Source organism: Poromitra crassiceps (assembly GCF_964638095.1).
Source record: "Poromitra crassiceps genome assembly, chromosome: 6".
NCBI classification, from domain to species: Eukaryota; Metazoa; Chordata; class Actinopteri; order Beryciformes; family Melamphaidae; genus Poromitra; species Poromitra crassiceps.
In genome coordinates this window covers 28203952-28211451 of record NC_139627.1, presented here as the reverse complement: position 1 = coordinate 28211451, position 7500 = coordinate 28203952, and the positions used below count along the sequence as shown (strand labels likewise).

The following is a 7500-nucleotide window of genomic DNA, read 5'->3' as shown; positions in this document are numbered from 1 at the left end:
AAACTTCCATAGTTAAAAACCTGTAATTTGACTGAGAATAATCTAAATCACCCTGGACAGTGAAATTCTATGGTATTGTAAAAATGGCTGAAATGGCAGCCATCTTTTTACCTTCCACATCCAGTTTCTCTTACGCTTTCAGTCAAACCTATTTACCTTTTTATCCGTTAGTTTGTAAATAACCCCATCTGCAATAAAGTGCCTTAGTTCACCAATAAATATAATATGCTGGCGATGCTATTTCAATGAACCAATTTACAGTAAATCTGTTTCCCTGTATAAAAAGGACATTTTGATTCAAAGGTAATGAGTTTTCTGGTGAGAGCGTTATGTGGTTAAATTATGACGAGCTATTACTGTATTTATAGGTGCAGCTTCACACACACAAAAGCAAGCACACAGGCAAAAACACATACACACGGAGGAGGGCAATGTATGGAGGCACATACAGACAGCAGTAGAGACACACACACGCACACACACACTCAGACACACAAGCTCATTTAACTTATGACTTACTGTTCCAATATTTATAGCTGCGCTCACATACTCATTTTAGACTTTTTTGCAATTTCAAGGATCGTTTACCCACCGAACCACAAAAACCATTACATTACTTTACATTACTCACAGCGGTGTGTGTGTGTGTGTGTGTGTGTGTGTGTGTGTGTGTGTGTGTGTGTGTGTGTGTGTGTGTGTGTGTGTGTGTGTGTGTGTGTGTGTGAATACAGTGCAAAGAGGATATACTGTATGTGCAGGGGGGGAAATGCTTGGGTGAATGAAATCAATGTGAGGTGTGTGTGTGTGTGTGTGTGTGTGTGTGTGTGTGTGTGTGTGTGTGTGTGTGTGTGTGTGTGTGTGTGTGTGTGTGTGTGTGTGTGTGTGTGTGTGTAGAGGGTATCTATATCCTGTACACAGCACGAACATACAGTGATGCTTAAATGCCAACGTGTAGGTATGTGTTCATTTACGCGTGTATGTCAATGAAAGCAGGTAGTTGGGCTGGAAAATTGTTTGATGTGAATATATAACAATAAATGGAATGCAAGTTGTTGTTGATCACATTGAACTGTTGGGTAATACGCAGTATGAAATATTTTCAAATAACCTTCCCCCATTGGTTTCAGATCTCATTATGTGAGAGATTAGAATTAGACTAGACTTTACAGAATTGCGCATGACGAAAAGTGGTAATAATAATTTAGGGTAATAGTTTGATTTAGTGGTAATAATTTCATCACAATTAGGGCTGGGAGATATGGACCAAAAATCTAAATATTTTTAGGCTGAATGGCGATACACAATATATATCCCGGTATTTTCTTTGAAGTGGGCTAAATGTCCAGCTGCCACCTGGTGCTTTCACAAAATATTTACACAATGGATTTTTTTAAATAAATAATCATCAGTAATAAGGGGTGGGACCGATCCAATTCACCCGATACGACGTAATTCACGGATGAGATATCAGGCTGATGTCGCTGATCCACGTGGTGATCCAGATTCCATTCATAGCTTGTGGTGGACCATGAACCCGCGTAACATAACATGAGACAGTGCTACTACAGTAATTAATCAATGTTAGCACTTATTTTGGAGATACTTTAGTCTTCAGTTCAATTACATCTTGCCGGCATAGAGGTGTCGGTGTTCGCCGTGTTATTGCTGCATTTGCGGATGGGAAGTGAAAAATGGATCGGTGCATCCCTATCAGTAATATGGATATATGCCAAATGACTACCGTAATTGAGTAAAGGCAAATAATAGAACTTGGTAAGTTCAGTAAACTACATCACTTTAATGCAGCCTTAAAAATCAGGAAAAGACATCACTTGTGCCATATAATAATATTACGATATCCAAAATCTAAGATGATATCTAGTCTTATATCACAAGTTGCTATAATATCAATATTGCTCGGCCCTAATCACAATTATCTTATGATTCTATTGAAAAGAGGATAAACAATCATATTGAATCATCGACCAGCCCTGGCAGGTACTAGCTTGAGGGTGCCAGTGCATGGTGTGTGACGATGAGTGTGTACCAGTGACTGTGCGTGTGTGTGTGTGTATGTGTGTGTGTGTGTGTGTGTGTGTGTGTGTGTGTGTGTGTGTGTGTGCGTGCGTGCGTGCGTATGTGTGCGTGTGTGTGATCTAATCTCAGCGTGTGTGCTTACAGCTGGTTGCTATGGAGAAAGATGGTGAGTCTCTAACACAGAGGCCAGACAATCTCTCTACATTTCACTCTCTTTCTCGCTTGCTTTAGATAGCTCATTTTTTGTCTGAGTCACTTTCTGATTAACTGCACACACACACACACACACACACACACACACACACACACACACACACACACACATAGACCTGTTGATTTGTAAAAGACAGACTAATGCACAGTGAGGTAACAGTGTTCTCACACAGGACACTGATGTAAAACAGACACTCAAATTTACAGTCGGCTAGTTCGCTAGCTTGGGTCCCTATTAATCACACTGTTGCAGAGATTTGGCGTAGCATGAGGAAGTACCTGTCATTTGGTTGTGTGTACTCTGTGCACTAAGTTTTACAGGTCTGTTATAAGACAGACCAGCTCTGAAACGAACCCCCATTACTTTGACTTCTTTGAAAAGAGAATATCTTTAATGGGGACCTCATATTGCACCAGGAGGCATAAATATAAACACCAACCAATGAAATCGTAGATTTCTTTCAACAACCCCGCCCCTCAGCCCTGCCACCACAATAAAAGTGCCTTTTTCTCCCTGACTGATGTTCCACTAGTTTACACTTTTAAATGACCCCTCGCTGTGTATCCATTTGATACAACACAATGACTATAAATGTTGCTGGCAAGAGTGTCACCAGTGGAATTAGTTTACTGCCGTGCATAAATATAAAGGAGTGTTTCCTCAATATGCATTCAGCACCGCCACTGCTGCTGAATAACTGTTAAAAAGGGGAGGCGGCTTCTTTTCTTTAGAAACTAATGTTTATATGATGATGTGCTACGGACGCTTCATATCCACATATATATAATATGCACCCGTGAGTAAAGTAAACAGGAAACATTGTGCTTACCTGATAATGTCAGCACAATGCATAGCTGGAAGCACGGGGGACATTGAAGGAGTAGTATAGAAATATTATCAGAATACTATAGATACTGTATATTATAGGATTACTATAGGGATATTTTAGGAATACTGTAGTAATATATAGGAATACCAGATTCTTATTGCCAAATAAATGTTATTTACTGTATCTCCTACTAGGGAGAACTAGGCTTCGCTTTTTTTTCCCCACCATACGCACACTTCACCACCACTGCTACAACTCCATCCTAGACAGAGGAAACACTGGTGTAAGAATGTGTTTATTTCATTGTTGCTGATTTGTCTGTCAAACCGTTGGTCTGTTTGCCGGGCAATGTCTTTCTGTCTGTTGTTCTACTTGTCTCATAGTGTCCGCCTGTCCTTGCCCCATGTAATGAATGCATCTGGGTCTGACCCCCACCCCCAATAGACACAATCACACACACAAACACACAGACACACAGACACACAGACACACAGACACACACACAAGAGACATAGGGCATGCCTGCCCCCCTCTGCGGCTTAATTAAGTAGTACTCATTAGTGTGTGTACATTTGAGCCTGCATACAAGACAGCTACTGTACAAGTGTGTTTGTGGCTGTTTATGTGTGGGTCTGTGTGTACTTGTTGGTGTGTGTGTGTGTGTGTGTGTGTGTGTGTGTGTGTGTGTGTGTGTGTGTGTTGTGTGTGTGTGTGTGTGTGTGTGTGTGTGTGTGTGTGTGTGTGTGTGTGCGTGCGTGCGTGCGTGCGTGCGTGTGGCTGTTTATGTGTGTGAGTCTTTTTATGTCTGGCTTCTGTAGTGGGCTAATGATCGAGCGTCTTTACACTAACTTCATCTGCATGGGCCTTGGTTTGGATTAGAATACTGTTTTAATGAAGTGAAAGTAGGACACACACACACACACAGACACACACACACACACACACACACACACACACACACACAGAGACACACACAAGTACACACATAAGAAACATCAATAAAGATAAGCACACACACACACACAAGCACGCACGCACAAACACTATTATAGGGCTGTCTTCCAATATTCTGATGTTCGAATATTCCTTCATAATGCTGACATTCTAATTAAAAATAAATATCCGATTATTAACACATTCACTGCCAGCCATTTTTTTTTTACTGTAGGTAGCTTCTGCCAAGCCGTTTTTTGAGGATTCTGGCTCATTTTACAAGAGCCGAGGATAATTTTCTGCTTGGACTTTGTGAACACGAAGTTCACAAAAGTACTAATAGAATGTGTGCTTTCTCTGTCTAAAAGAGTTAGTTTGTAGAGTTAGTAGTTATGTAGATATTAGCCGTTGAGTACAGCATGGTTTCAGCGTGTGAGACAGGAAGCTGAGATAATCGCAGTTTTGTGAAATTCAATCAAACAGGCAGAACAGTCACTTTAACCATTTATTTTTGGCATCAGTGAGAGATCAGACATCTGAACAATATAGTTCTGAACACCCTCTCCTTTAAACTCCTCCCTCCGTGGGCGTGTCTGGTGGCGTTTGTCACAAGCCAGTTTCTCCTGCCTGTCTGAGCAGTGAGCAGCCTCCCTCTCTGGCGGCCCCTCGTCGGCGAGTGTGGACTGTGGATGGGACTCAATCGTTTCTTGGATTTTCGGTTGAGAGCTTTGATGAAGCTTTGTGCGATTCTAGGCTTTATGCTGCCCACCCAGTCTATTTTTGGAACCCCACACCGTTGTGCAGCAGCGTGAAAGCGTTTTCGCCTACAGTATTAGAATGAGGCTCGTTCGTTTCTGGGTTTTCGGAATGCGTGCGATTCTGGCCTTTCTGCGGGTGTTTCAAAGTGTGTTTCACCCATCTATTATGCAAATTTGCAATCCCCCACGCCAGCACCGCTCTCCGCTCTCTGTGTGCTGCTGCTGGCGCGGCCGCTCTCAGGCGAGTCTGGTGACTGATGACTGTAAAATCGCCAAGCCATTTCCTTGAGAATGGCTTGCTCCCGCGGCTGTTTTTGGTTGCCTTTCTCTCTGTCGGGAGAGCACTGTCGCCACTTAGTTGGTCGGTAAAATAGATTATACACATTCAATACTTCCAATATTTTTATAGGAGACGTGGGGGACATTGATCCACGTAGCACCGTCAAAAAAAAATTTTTTTTTTTTTGACGAGTCAACTCGTCGTTGGCAGTGAACGGTTGGATTGTGTTTGACGAGTCAACTCGTCATTGGCAGTGAACGTGTTAATATTAACACATTGAGTGCCAAGGACGTCTCTGGACGTCCTAAAAAAATGTAACGAGGAGTGCCAAGGACGTCTGTGGACGTCCTAAAATCATAATTCATATTATTCCATAATTCTGCTGTTTAAGGTCGTACCTAGCCAGTGAGCATGAATCCCTTCAAGGGATCACACGGCGCCACCTTAAACATCGACACGGAAGCTGCGCCACCCACCTCAGATCCTTTACTTTGTGCATGAGACAGCAGGGAAAGACGTGATCAAAGAGGAAACCGATGCATGCTTCAGCCAGAGCCGTATAGATTGCTCTGTCTGCAGCGGAGAGTGGGCTCGGCTGCATCCGCGCTCACAACTGAGCTCTTATGCTTCTATCTATCTCCACACGATTCCCTGCCAGAAAGCCAGCATCCGAAGCCGAACGGCCAAGCCTTTTCGTTCAGTCGCGTTTGGCATTTCCTTGATGCGCGCTGGGATCCGTCCGGGGCAAAAACGGAGTCGAGAAAACAAACTCTGTGCGTGTGGGGAGGAGCCGGCAGCTCAGAGGTGGAGAGGGGGGGGGGGGGGCACGCAGGCTGCACAGAAACCACACCACGCCACCACATCAGAAAACACCAGCCGGAGTCAGTGAATGTGCTCGAAATTAGAGTGCAAAAGGTATTAATAAAAGTGACTATATCTTGGAAAGTAAAAAAAAACGACAGAAAACCCTTGAAAGTGTTTTTGAGAGGCTGTCATTTCATAATGGAACTGTCTAGAAACAAAATTTCTTCTTTGGAAGAAGCAGGAGTGTTCAATGTTTCATTAAAGTCCAGCCCCGTCAATATAGCCCTAATAGAAAAAATTCTATAGCTGTTTTCAACTGAATGGAAGTGAATCTGGCACAGGCTGCAGACAATTTTACTGAAGCGCTGTGGCACTCAATGTGTTAATAAAAGAATATATATATATTATTTATTTATTTTTGCTAGAATGAACCTAACCCCCAACTAATCATCACTCCTCATGTCCCACAGACACATTCATTCATGGGTATATAAGGAATTAATCCATTGACTATAAGGATTACGATGTAGCTTTAATATAACAATCCAGTAGGTGGCGGTAATGCAACACTTAAGTCATTGTGCAATTAGTAATTAAGTCTGCAATTTTCACTGCAATTATATACAAAAATAATAATAAACAAATCACTCATATGTAGTCCAGTGAATCATTTGCAGCCGAGCTGTGCCCTGCAGCTCGACCGCTGTGTGGGCTCACTTGCTCCCTCGCCCGCCCGCCGTGCACTCTCAGTTGCCCGATCTGAAGGCAGAAATCTCTCTCTGATTGAGAACTTAAAGTCCCTGGAAACCAGAAATATTTTTTTTATTATTTAGCATTTTGAGTTCATCACATCACAGGAACCTATGTTAATAAGCCACCAGCCAAATTTGAACGATGATGAACGTCGCAGAGTATATAAATTTAGGTTTGACAGTCATGGCAAAAGTCATGAGAATCAATTAGATTTTAGAGTGTATTTTCTCCCGCGGACTGTGTGGGCGTGTCCCGTCTGCAGCAGGTCTCCTCTCTCTCTCTCTCGGAGGAGACCTGCTCGGAGGAGACCTCTCTCTCCGTTAACGGGGAGAGGGAGAGGAGAGAGAGAGAGAAGGAAAGAGAGATGGAGTGTGTGTGTGTGTGTGTGTGTGTGTTCGCGCGTTGCTCGGCGCATAGCCTACTGACAGAGAGGAAGAGATCTCTGCCGCTGCGAGTGCACAGCGCTACTGTGTGTGTGTCAGTGTGTGTGTGCGCGCGTGCGTGCATGTGATTCGATTAAATCTTATGACGTGATAAGATCATGCATTTTAGCACCGCGCGCACCGCTCTCTTCAATGAGGAAATGGAAATCCAGACCTTGTAGAAAAGTGGGGATTTTTGGGGTTAGGGTTGAAAGTAAAGTCAACTACATTCTGAGGCACACAATTACTCACATAAGACACTAAATTTAATAGATAGAAGGTTTTTGTGGATTTTGGTTTCCAGGGACTTTAACAGTGAAAACTTGTCTGTATGTCTGTCTCAGTGGTCACCGTGTCGGCTCAAAACAGCGTCTCAGTGGTCTCCATTACTGACCAGAATTGGTGACGTCACGCGATGTTTTGTTTGTGCTCTGGTCGCTCCAGCAGCTCCAGAGAGTAGTGCTCATTTT

General features: G+C 43.1%; 1 protein-coding gene across 1 annotated transcript in view; it reads right to left on the bottom strand.

Moving 5' to 3' along the window:
* Nucleotides 1-7500, bottom strand: part of LOC310777830 (partitioning defective 3 homolog B-like) — a gene marked incomplete at both ends in the record, with an annotated part of 422164 nt that overhangs the window by 282204 nt on the left and 132460 nt on the right. The gene's annotated exons all lie outside the window — the stretch shown is intronic.